Below are 13,389 nucleotides of genomic sequence, written 5' to 3'. Positions count from 1 at the left end.
TTTTTGTTTTGTTAATGTGGTATATTACATTTAATTGACTTTTCAATGCTTAACTAGTTTTTTATTCCCAAGGCAATCTCCCCTAACTCTTGGTGCATTATGCTTTATAGATAATGCTGGATTCAATTTGTTAATATTTTAATTCAATATCTGTTGGTAAATGTGTCAGAGAAGGGTCTCCAAGTGTGGAACGCGCTGCTTTCACAGCCCAAAGAAACATGGTGAGCATAGTGCTCCCTTCTAAGTGATGGGAGCTTTGAGGTGCAACAGTGAGTCTTTTGGAGGAAATATCTCAGAATTTCACAGATCCTAAAAAATTTCATTCACGAACCAGGTCGATGAATGGTTTCTGTGTTTCTCTCCCACCCTCTGGAGCAGGCAGGGCTTAACAAAATCTATAACTTACTTGACATTTCTTGCTCATTGAAGATTTAAATGATACTATCAATACAGTGTACAAATGTTTTGCTGTTGGTCCAGACAGTTCAATTCTCTTTGGACTAGATTAGGAAAAATTGGGGGACTTGATATACCTCTGGAGTAGGAACATAAATGCATACTTTTGTCTATTCCATGTGAATATGAACTATTTCTGTTCCTCCTTCCTGATAGCAATAGAAAAGAATGCATTCCCCAAATCAAAGACTGCATGCCAAAGACCATGCAATTTTTGCTTCTATGTTCATATTGTTTATAACATGATTAATTTATTAACTTTACATTCCAATTCTATTTTCTTATGTATTCAAGTGAAAAGTGTTAATTATGAGAAATTCTGCACTATGGCACTGCTAATATTGCAATCTATATCCAGACTTTGTTTTACCGACAGAAGAAAGAATACCCTCATCAATTTCTCATGTCTTCGGAAGAAGGGACATGGGTTTGTAGTGGAATTCATGACTTTTTCTGCCTGAATATTAATTAGCAGAAGCATGTTCCATTTCTTTATATAAACCCACTCTTAGAACCAAGGTGAACTGAGTGAAAAAGATATTTGCCTTTATATTTCTCTTATCAAACTAACCATTCTTGAATCTACCTTTATCACTTTTCTCCCAGGACCTCCTGGTGGAAGAAACTGTGAAAATGGCTGGTGTCACTTCAGACGCAAAAGGAAAAGTGACACATCATGTTCAGAATCCGATTAAATAGTGTCAGTAATTATTACCTCTGCTTAAAGGATTCAGAGCTGAGTTTGTTCAGCTACCCTGCCCTGACTAATGGCATCATGCAGGTGTACTTAGAAGTAAATTTAAAACTCCCCCTTACTTTAGGATCACACATCTCCTAGGGTAACTGCAGGAGTGATTGGGAAAGAGCAGTCTACTCTGAGGAGGTCAGATGGAGACCAAGTGAATCCTGTAAAATAGAAGTAGTGTCATATGACAAAAATGGAAATCCAACACTACTACGTCTTGGATTTCTTCTTTGTTTCCTTGATTAATTTTCTTGCTTCACTCCAAAAATCATAGCATAAAGCAAATTATTGTTCTACCTATTGCTTTCCACTTTACTCATCTTTCATCTGGTGTCTGTGTGATTATGTCTCCATTAGAGACTGAGACCTGTTATTACCTATTAAATCCCTTCATTCCAGGATGTGGAACTAATTAGATAAGTTTCAGATTGTTGAATTGAGTGGTTATTTTAGAGGTAATTAGATAGCTAAATTTAACACTTGTAGCTCCACATAATGATGGAGTGCCAATATCTATTTATTCATAAATATCCATAGGCAGGGATCAGAACCAACATTTAGAAGACCCACTCCCTCAAAACAAGACGACCAAGAAAACAAATTGATTCTACTACCTTGGATTTATTAAACTTGCTGAGCAAAGAGCCGTACCTCTGTGAAGTCCCAGTACTGCCTAAAACAAAGGTGAGTCAGAGACCAGAATTTAAAGGGTCTGGGGACTGGAGCTATTCATAGAACACTTTTAGGGGAAAAGTTAGTAAGGTCCTTCTCAGGAGGGACTAGACAATTTCTAAACTAGGCGAATCATAGGTTTATTCAGTGGAACTTAGCTGCTGGAACATGGATCCGTTTGGCTTTGGTCTTACCTTGGATCTTCGGGTCTGAGTAAGCTGGTGTTAAAACAATTTGAGCTTAGTGTGGCATGGCAGGGTTTGTAGACTCGTCCTGTGCTGTAAGTCACAGGGCTTTTGCAACTTCTGTGTTTGTTCATTTCTCAATTTGCCCTCTTTCCTCACCAACAGCACTGCCCGAGTTCAACTTACAGTATAGCTACTGGAACTTAGCTCTGAAAAGGCCCTCTGCAAATATAGAACACTCGTTTTTTTTTTTGTTTTTTTTTTTTTTCCAAATAAGAAAGTTGAGGAGCAAAACGACGTGTCTAACGTCACACATTGAGCTAAAGACAGATGGGATCTGACATGCATTGTCAGCACAAATACAGCGCTTTTAAAAATCATACGGATTTTGTGTCGTGAGGCACTCGGGACTCAGCTGATCTCGGCGTTCAGTTGTGCGTGATTTTGGATTTGCACCTCGCCCTTGGGCAAGTGCAGAATCCTGGGATTATACAAAGCGCATCACAGTTAACCCCTTTGTCCCAGTCCGCAGAATGAGAGCTCGGAGCCCGGCCACGGGTGGCTCGGTTATATAGGCAGGAAAATCAAGGAACCCAGGTATGAGCAGGGGCGTTTGTGGCGCGGAGAGAGCTCCTGTCCTTGCCGTCCACCTATTTCTCAGGCTTGGCCCCTGGCGTGTAGAAAACCGCATCTCCGGAAAACCCAGAAAGTTACGTCGCCCAGGTACTCTCTTGTCATTCTCCGGTATGTAAAAGACTCAGGGTCTCTTCACGGATCACTGAAACCGCCTTCTCGGAGGCCTCCAGGGTGACTAAAAGAGAGGGTGGGTGTTCTGTGTTCTCCGGCCGGTGTGTTCCTCTTCATGTCCAACCGCTTGTGTCTGTGCCCGCTAGGGTCTCGGGGGTTTTTATAGGCACAGGATGGGGGCGTGGCGGGCCAGGGTGGTCTTGGGAAACGCAACATTTGGGCGCGGAGGAAGAAGTGCTCCTCCTCACCTAGGTCCATGGGCACAGGCCCGGGGGTGGAGTCTTGCTCCCCTCCCGTATCAGTACCACGGTTAGTGCTCTGCTTTATGGCCGCAGCAATCTCAGACACTTCCGAAGCGTGTTTTTTTTTCTTGTTCCTTTTCGGGCGCCAGCTTTCAAACCAGACCAAAGGTGTGTGTTTTTCCCCGATTTTCTCCCAGCCTTCTTTCCTTTTCGCCTCTACTCAAGGCTGTGTCCAAAATTAAGCTCTCAGGAGGAGAAGGCCTCCAGCTGCCTCAAGGAAGGGCATTTCTCGCAGTGCAAAGTGCGGAAGAGGGGAGCCATACCGACTGAAGTATTAACCAGAGTCGGTTTGCACAGAGGCGGCAATGGATAGAATTTCAGAATTGAGGCGGAAAGACAGGCCAGCCCTGCGAAAGATGGATTGGAGAGAGGTGAGAATCTAGTTCAAAAGCCGGGAGAAGGAACAGGACATTAGCACAATAGTCTAGGCAGAGAGCTGGACCACCTGTAATACGGCAAGGGGGTTGGTTGAGACTTCTTTTATTTAATTATTCGAAACGTATCTATTGAGCTATTTATTAGTCCCTGGGTACTGTGGGTGTTCCTGCGTATTCAACCACCTTGTCGACGCTGCAGGATGCGGCCCCATTACCCAGGACCCAAAGAACTTCCAAAAATGAATCCCGAGGAACAGCTGTTTCTCTACTGGAGAAGTGGGCAGCCAGGCGGAAACACGCAGGGAAATAGTTCTCTTTGGGACAGAAGGCATCAACCTCGTAAGACCCAGCGATCAGCAGAGCTCCCGGAGAGTGTTTCTTAATCTAAAGGTCATGAGTCGGGCTTCAAAGTTGTCTTGTCGTGCGTAAAATACCAATGGACTTATACCTGTTTCATCGAGAAGGAATACAATGCGAACACAAAGACTGTAATGGAACGTATTTCTCTAAAGTGTCCTTTTCAGATAGAAATACGAGAGCGTTTTCCTGAGTTTTCTAAAAATGGGGTGGGGTAGGGATCAAATACTCACTTTTGGGAAACATGGGCGAATACAGTGGGAATCGTGCTGGAAGTTACGAGCAGGGGAGCATGGGTGGGGACTTATATTGGCCTTGACGGCCCGTGGAAAGAAACTGGCGGTAATTCCTTCCGTTTTCCGTCAATTTCTTCACGGGTTGCTCAGAAGCTACGGAAGCAAAGTAGAAAGGAGTGAGAAGGGCAGGCCAAAGTACCGGCGGAAGGTGATGGCGTTGCGTTTAAAAGGGTGGTCACTGAAACCCCTTGTCATGAAACACTGAAGCAGGTGACATTTGAACTTTCCTTCCTCAGAATTGTATTTTAATTGAAATGTCAGGGTTCGGAGAAATTTGCCGAGGATCGTAAACAAGTTAGCAAAGATCGCAGGTTCTTTCCAGTTCCGAGAAGTTCAGAAAAGTTTCTTTGGTGATTGGAATAACGTTCGCCTTTAAACTTCTCAAGAGATTTAGGGTGAGTCTTAAAAAGTGGGGCCGGTTAGCTCAGTTGGTTAGAGCGTGGTGCTAATAACGCCAAGGTCGCGGGTTCGATCCCCGTACCGGCCACGCGTGACCTTTCAATGTTCATCTTACAGTAACAGTTGTGTGCAGTGATATCAAAAGTCACGGGAGAACAAGAAAAGAAATGTATATGTATTCAGTAATCTACACAGACTTTTAATGCTTGTTTCACAGTAACCACTGTGTGCAGTGATACAGACAGTCACAAGAGAACACGAAAGTAAATGTATTTGTACCCAGTAATCTTGATGGGACATAGTTCGCTGAATCGTACGGTTGCGTTTGCAGTTCAGTGTTCCTGCAAGAGCAAGATGACGAAGAGAGCTAAGATTCCAGAAAGAAATTGAAATCCGGGAGGAACGTGAAAAACAGACGGAAATAAGGACCTGGGCTTTTCATCCTTTTACGATTTCCAAAGTGTACAAATCTTTCTCTGTCGTGACTAACTCCTGATATGGGCTTTCCTAACTGTGCATCTGCTTACTTCCCGCAGACCTGTCCTTGGCTTGTGCAGGGTAAGTAAAGCCTCTCAAGAACTCCCATTTTTCATTTCTATTTCCTCTCTTTTAGCTTCCCTCACTCAACTCTAGAGATACTGGACTTAAGGAAATGTCCCCATAGAACGCTGAGCCTTTCGCCTCCTCTTTGCTCGTCTCACGGCTTTGTTAGACACGAAACCATCTTCTGGAAAATGTCTTCCCTGACACCTCTCCTACTTTTCTGAGTTTGGGTTGCTTTCCTCCTAGCACTCACGGAGATCCAGGTACGCATTTGTTTTAGCGGCATTCACCATGTTGGGATTGTCTGTTGCTTGGCCATCTTCTCCATGAGATCATAAGCTTCTTGGGGGTAGGATGCTTACTGCTAAATACTTTCAAAAGTCTGCATGAGCCAATGAACAGTGAAGGATAGGTGTGCAGGCATGATGGAAAGAGTGTCTTGTGGTCCAAATGGGCTTCACGGGTCTGTAGAATCCATGCTATCGCAACATAGTGCATTTTGGTCAGACGAACAACAGGCTACACTATATGGTGATTGGCTCCATTTCACTGAACGCACCTCTAAGGCTCTGAGTGGCTCTATATGCCCCCAGGACTGGATAGTGGTAAACGACAGAGCATGCGCAATAGATCCAAAGTCAGGCAAGGTCTGAAATGTTTAACTTTGCTGAGGCTGAGAGACAGGAATGAACCCTCTTCCGCGATGGGAATTTCTACTCCACTGATCCATAGTCCATAAAACAGTGAGCCAATGCACCTCAAACCTCTATTTTCTATTACATTAATGTGATTGGTTTTGACATTTTCAAAATTCAAGTGATCACAATGATTTAGAACTAATGTTTACAAAACTATAATTTAGGAAATCCTTAGCTGTAAGCAGACGCACCTACACAGAGTAAAGAGAGTGATATGCCCTTTACTTCAGTGTCATTTATAACACTGGGGTAATAATACTTGGGGAAGCTGAAAAACTATATTGACCGACTTACGTAAAAATTAAGAAACATTCAGTATAATTTCTAGCACATAGTGCTGAAAACCTCCTTGTATGTGGAATATTGTTCACCTTTAAGGAAAATGCTTTCAAGGTCTGAGGAGAGATAGTAACGCATTTCTGTTGCTACTGGCTGTTTTGCTCATTTAGTTGTAGCAACAAGCTTCTGTGAACATAAAAATGAAATAACGCTTAAAAAAATAAAATAGATGGTGGAGGAACACCATAGGGATGCAAAGTAAGGTGTGATTTTCTAGGCAAAAATTGAGTTGTACAAAATAATGTAGTAAAGGATTTGTGCCTGATTCTTTTTTGTATTCCCTTTGAAGCTTATTTAGCTTATATTCCAAGGCCTCAATTGTCATCCTTCTCCCAACAAGACTGTTTCTCTGTACCACGAACATTCTGGTCAGATTCTCTGCTTAAGCATCTTGACCTCTTGAGCACTCATCTTTGTACTGAGACCCCGATATATGCCCAAATGATGCCCTTCCATAGGAGGGTTTCTTGTTTTGCCCAAAGAGCAATCAATTTTTCAAGCAATTTAGGGCTCTTTCCTCACTCGGGGTCTATGTGAAACCTTAGAGGGAAGCCTGTTCTTTCCAGGAAGAGAATCCCGGTGGGTTCTAACCTCTACCTGTAAATCCACTAAGCAAGCTCCTACTGAACACCTATGATGCAAGCTCAATCCAAGAGGCCAGCACTCCGTAAGGGGAAGGCAACCAAAGCAATAGGTAATGCTTACTGAGCAGTTCTTATTGATCAGATCCCTCTCTAGGTGCTGGGATCCAGCCAGAGAATCCCACAGTCCTCATTTCCCACGTGAAGAAAGATGATTGAAGGAAGGAGCAGGAGTGGGGAGTGGGGAGGGGGTGGAGGGTGGGTAAAGGATGTCTTCAAGGTGACAACTTCTCAGATTCCGCTCCTAAAAGCTTCTGAATGGGCCATCTCCACACTCCCAAGTCCCTTACTGCCTATGGATTCCTTCCCAGTAGACGTTGTCACATAACATCTTGTGTATTTTTCTTGTTTGCTTCTGATCTGTTTCTCCTCACCCCTATCAACTAGAAAGTAGCTTCGCAAAGGTGAAGAATATATGCGTTTTTTCACTGTTGAATGGCTGTACCCCGAACAGTCTCTTAACAAGATACGTGCTCGAGAAATACATGTAGGATAAAAGAATAAATGACTTCACCCACTCACCTCATAATTACAATTGGGTAACCTTGAGAGCAGAAAGCTCGACAAAAAATGTCCCGTTTCTTCCATCAGCTAGTGAGAAAGACCAATTATATGATATAGCTTGCAGTTTCTTCTGTAATCTATATCCCTTTACCACTCATTTTACTCAAACCACTGACAAGCCAAAAAACAAACAAACAAACAACAACAACAAAAAACCCAAAAAACCTAAATCACTTTTCCATTCTAAGCTAATGTTGAGTCAGTCTTCAAATTGTTATCTCATAGCATTTGCATTTCATTATTTAGTGCACCCATTTTGTTTCCCTCAACTGAAATAGCAGCAAAAACTGTATCCTCTCTGATGTTCAAACTCAAAACCTTTAGATTATGAGATTGATGTGTGGCCTGCTGCAGAAAGAGGGCAGTTCTCACCCAAGAGTTGACATCCCACGTGCTATTTTCCCCAGCACTGCTGCTTTATCAGTTCCTAACTTTCAAAGAACACAATCAATGGTGCTTGGAAATCACTCTTTATCAGCCAATCCTGCACCCAAAGAATTTTATCCTCAGGACAGGTGGAATCTACCCATTTCTAGTATTCATCTAACAAGACGACCATCTTGAGGCAAGAGGCCAAGAACGATTGTACCTGTTTTGCTGACTTTTTCCCTCTTGTGGCCCAGTGACCTGACTTCTCCCTCCTTCAGAGATCTTAATCGCTCTTACACCTCCTATGGTGTCCTTTTTTGAAAAGACACACAGGACATGTTCAGTCCATAATAGTTCACTGCCTGACCAACTGAATGAATGAAGGAATGAAAAAATAGTCTTTAAAGGTGTCCCCTGTCCATACTACTGTGTCTTACTCTCTATCTCCACTTGCATCTACACGACTGGAGACAATCCTGCTACAAAAAGTGTAAAGCAAATCTTGTATGCCATTAATTATACTAAGAGATTTATTGAATTTACTTCATGTAGTCCAATAGAGTTTCACCAACAAAACTATGTGTCCTAATCTGGACTTTCTAGAAGTAATGGAACCTCAGATAAGTTTTGTTTCCAAGGTGCCAGAGCTGCTAAGTGTCAAAGCTTGAACTGAGATGTTTTAGATTTTAAAACGTGATTCTTTCTCTGCTCCAGTTCACAATCTTACTCCCTACTCCTCTCCACAGCACCCCATTCATTCACACACCAAATATCTCATTCCCCAAATCCCCTTCACTTACCTTTTGGGCTTTGTTTCCAAGTCAACTTTTGACACATTTTTCTCCTTCAAACACCACATCCAGTGATTTGTCAAATAGTAAACATTATTCCTGCACAACATTTTTGAACCTGTCAATTCCTTTCCAATGATTCAGTACACATTCACAGGGAAGATGCTCTGTGCCAGACACTGTAGTAAGTTCAGGAGATTCTAAAGATTCAAGCAGCCCAGACCTCAAGAGAAGGCAGGACAAATATGGAGAAGGGAAGATCCACGTCCAGTTTTATGATTTCAGTCTCCGTGTCATGTCATTTACAGCTAAATAACCCTTTCAAAAATGTCAGTTTCAATATATCACTCTTTTGCACTCTGAACATTCCTGATTTCCTAGTTATAGCATGATCTTGTTTTTCTTTTATTTTTTTTCTCTTCTTTCTACCCAAATTGTGATTTTGCTGTAGAAAGTTGATTGATTAGATCCATTGCTGTATGGATGTTGTCCAGGTCTCAAATGTGTTTACTGATTTATTGTCTACTGGATCTATCAGTTACTGAGAGGGGACTGTTAACGTCTGCAAATGTAATTGGATTTTTCTATTTTTATCTGGATTATCCAATTTTGCTTACGAGTTTTGAAGCCCTGTGTCCTTATATGCATTTGGGACATTATTTCTCTGGTGTGTTGACACCTCTAATTATGTAACAGCCCCCTTTATCCCTGGAAGTTTTCTACAATTTAAAATCTGGTTTGTCTGATTTGAATATATCCACCACAGCTTTCTTTGAGTAATGCCTAAATGACATATCTTTTCCCATTCTTTACTTTCAATATGCTATATAACTTTTAATCTCACATATAAGTATATTACTAGTGACTTTCCTGTAGTCAGCGTATTCATTTATAATACATTCTGACAATTTCTGGTTTTCAATTCATTGTTTTAGATCATTTACATTTAATGTTTTTATAGATAAGTTTTTAGGTAGATCTATTGTTTTTCTTTCTGAGATGGAGTCTTGCTCTTGTCACCCAGGCTGGAGTGCCATGGTGGAATCTCCCCTCACTACAACCTCTGCCTCCCAGGTTCAAGTGATTCTCCTGTCTCAGCCCCCCAAGTAGCTGGGATTACAGGCACCCGGCTTCATGCCTGGCTAATTTTTTGTATTTTTAGTAGAGACAGGGTTTCACCATGCTGGCCAGGCTGGTCTCAAACTCCTGACATCAGGTGATCCAGCCACCTCGGCCTCCCAAAGTGCTGGGATTACAGGCGTGAGACGCCGTGCCCAGCCGATAGATCTACTTTTTAATAATTTATTAATCATTTGTTCCCCTTGTCTTAAATCTTCTATGTTCTTCTTCCTAGTTTATTTTGGTTTATTTAAACCTGGTTCCTAAGTGGTCTAGGGATCACCATATACATATATAACCTTTCACAGTATACGTAGAATCAATATTTTACCATTCAAGTTGAATATAGAAACTTCATCAGCAGTTAGGCCCTTTACCTTTACCCTTTTATGTTATGTATGTAGCACATCTAGATACAATGACAACTGCATCAGATAAAGTTACAATTTTTGCTTTCAATCATGAAACATACCTTAAGGAACTCAAGAGAAGAATAATAGTCTGTAATGTCTACCCAGACATTTTCTATTTCGGCTTTCGTTCCTTCACTGATGGTGTCCTGTCTCCTTCTGGTATCATTTTTCTCATCTTAAATCTTTGCTAATTCTTGTCCAGCAGTTCTACCAGCAATGAATTCTCTCAGTTTACCTTCCTGTGAGAATGTATTTATTTACTTTTAGTCTGAAAGATATTTTTGCTCTACATAGCATTCTGGGTTGACAGGTCTTTTCTTTTGGTATTTAGTAAATGTTTCCTTGGGCCCCTATGGTTTCTGATGAGAAGTCCACAGTCATTCAAGTGGCAATTTCCCTTTTATTTTCATTTGGCTGCCTTCAAGATTTTTATGGTTTTCCTTAGTTTTCAGCAGTTTGATTATGATGTGTCTGGGTATGGATTTCTTTGGGTTTAACCTACTTGACATTTATTGAACTTCTAAAGTGTTTTGACAAATTTGATATGTTTTCAGCCATTAATTCTTCGGAGTTTTCTTTCTGGAGGACCTCTTTCTCTTCTTCCTGCAGGATTACAATGATGTGTTAGATTTTTCTTATTTTTCTGTTTGTCCCGGAGGCTCTGTTCATTTGCAAAAGCACTCCTTTTTCTCTATTGTTCAGGTTAGGTTGGTATTTTTGTTGTGTTTTCAAGTTCATTGACTTTATTCTGAGTGTCTCAATTTTGTTATTGAAATAACCCATTGAAGCTTTTTTTCTCCTAATAGTTTTGATGAATACATTTTTTAATTTTTAAGTTTAAAATCAGTGTTTAGAGCTTCCAGATACTTGCTAAGACTTCCCAATTTTCCATTCACTTCAAGAGTGTTATCCTTTCATTCATGGAGCATTGTTGTAATAACTGTTTAAAAGTATGTGTCAGATGATTGTAACATCTGTGTCTTCTCAGTATTGGTATTCGAGGATTCTCTTTGCCAAGTGAATTAAGATTGTCCTGGTTCTTCATATGCTGAATATTTTGGGGTTGTACTTTGCATTATGTGATGAGACACTGTGTCTTGTTGAAATCTTAATGATAATATTGCTATTTTTGTTTTTGCAGGCACGTGATTGCCTTGTGTTCAAGTTCCAATAACCAGCCAGCCTTGTGTGTTGTAGTTTCAAAGTCGATTCTATTTTCAAAGCCTTAACACTGCTATTCAGAGACTCTGGAGTATGTGCAACCCAGTGGCCAGTGAGGACTGGAAAGCAGGCTATCACTTAGTTCGATTCTCAGGCTCTTTTTAGATAAGTTGTCTTTGATCAGAGCCACTTATTCACAGCTCACAGGCGCATCCAGGAGTTCACATACAACTTGACAGGTTTGCTCTCCACAGTGTCTTTCCTGGTTACTTGGCAACTCCTAGTTTCGGTCTCCCGATCAGAAAGCTGGGGCTGTATTTACCTGAGTGGCTCTGCCCTGCGCTTTCCGTAATTATGCTGCATTTAGGACCAAGCTGCAGGAGGAAACAGGGAGAATAAGTGCAACTGGATATGTCCCTTTGTATCACAGCTCCTCAAAGAAACAGAAAACTAATTACACATCGATAGATCTATACTATACCACATACCAGTAGAATCTTAGTCAAGCCCGTATTGGTGCTGCCCTTACATAATGAGCCAAAGAAGTGTCCAGGCTGCTACTGAGATCAGTGTCTAACCTACTGTTTTCTGAGATCAGTGTCTAACACATATTTTTTTCCACTCTAACCTGGAGACCTGAGGTCCGACTAGTGAAACCTGGAGAATGTGGGCATCAATCCCACTACCTCTCACATGCTAAGCGAGCACTCCACCACTTGAGCTACTTCTTCATCTCACAGCATCTTTTTTCATCCTTAGTGGGCAGTCTAGAACACACGCGACTTCAAGGCCTTCACCGCGAAAGCAGGGCTCCACTAAGAGCAGATCTTCTCATTGATGGCCCAGGGCAAGAGTGCAGTGGGTACTTATTCTCTGTGAGGAGGGAGGAGAAAAGGGAACAAGGAGAAAGTCACAAAGGGAAAACTCTGGTGTTGCCAAAATGTCAAGTTTCACATATTCCGAGACGGAAAATGACATGTCCCACAGAAGGACCCTGCCCAGCTAATGTGTCACAGATATCTCAGGATGCTTAAATGATTTTTTTAAAAGAAAAGAGATGGCATTGTCACTTGTTTCTTGTAGCTGAGGCTGTGGGATGATGCAGATTTCTGGAAGGCAAAGAGCTCCTGCTTTTTCCACACCCAGGGACTTTCAGGAATGAGGCCAGGGTGCTGAGCACTACACCAGGAAATCCCTGGAGAGTGTTTTTCTTACTTACATCTGAGACATGTGTTGTCTTCTTGCTAAGGTGTGTCATGTAAAAGTTACATATCCAACTGCATGGCAGAACAATAATAACAAAAAAATGCAGATAAGAGGCATAAAGAATAAGAGACAAAGATCATATCAGAGTGAAAGAATAAAGAAAACACATTCAGCAATGCAGAGAAAGAGTGGACACAGGGTGGAGAAAACCTAGGGTAGGTATAGGGTGGAATGTTTGTAGGAATTCCTGTGTAAAGAAATATGCCTGTTCAATTTAAGTGGCGTGTGTGTGTGTGTGTGTGTGTGTGTGTAAAATATACGCGGAGGGAAGTAGTGATTGAAAAGCCTGGATGCTTGGAGATATGTTGGGAGAATATTATAAAAGCTAAAGACTCACTGAAAAAATTCCAGGTAGAAAAGCAGCATTTTAGGGAAAAGTTTTTAGTTTTAAATGTCAAAGAACTTGAAAATGGAAAAACTGGATCTGGGGAGAAAGAGAAAGAAGTCATAAAGATATTAAAGGATTGAGATTTATCCACATTGACTGTGTCAGTTCCTGAGGTGAACAGCATGAGTCTTTCTGCAGCTTCAATCCCCTTCACACTTCATGGTGAAGAAAACATCCTCCATGAACATCATAGCATGGATAAAGAAGGAGGTGAGTGAAACAGAAGAAAAAGATTCTGCAGAGTTTATGCAGGAAGGATCTACAGTATTTGTCAAGACATTGGGTGGAGAGATTTGAGGGAGAGGAGACAAAGGCACTGGCAAGTCTTGAGCCCGGTGTGGCAGACACAGAAGAGATTTTGAATTCATATCTGATCGATGCAAGAATAAATCCACTCATTTATCTGTATTTGGTAAATGAATGAATGTTACATGAGTGAGCTGGTGTGAAGAAAACAGATGATGAGACTATGTGCTAGACTAAAGCAAGAGCTTGTGATTTTTTCATTGAGAAAGAAGTCTGCTTTTCATATCTGGTTTCCCTCTTTAAAGTTATGTGATC

At 41.4% G+C, this 13,389-nt stretch overlaps 1 non-coding gene and 1 pseudogene across 1 annotated transcript; both read left to right on the top strand.

Annotated features, from left to right (window-relative positions):
- The window catches only part of LOC735678 (beta-glucuronidase-like), a 469,528-nt pseudogene that overhangs the window by 168,536 nt on the left and 287,603 nt on the right, over positions 1 to 13,389 (top strand).
- On the top strand, positions 4,551 to 4,624 carry TRNAI-AAU (transfer RNA isoleucine (anticodon AAU)). The gene has a single exon. It is a non-coding gene; the product is annotated as a tRNA-Ile (tRNA).

Source organism: Pan troglodytes, chromosome 5 (genome assembly GCF_028858775.2).
Source record: "Pan troglodytes isolate AG18354 chromosome 5, NHGRI_mPanTro3-v2.0_pri, whole genome shotgun sequence".
Taxonomy (NCBI): Eukaryota; Metazoa; Chordata; class Mammalia; order Primates; family Hominidae; genus Pan; species Pan troglodytes.
Note: the sequence above shows the minus strand (reverse complement) of the source record. Positions and strands in the feature narration are given on the sequence as shown.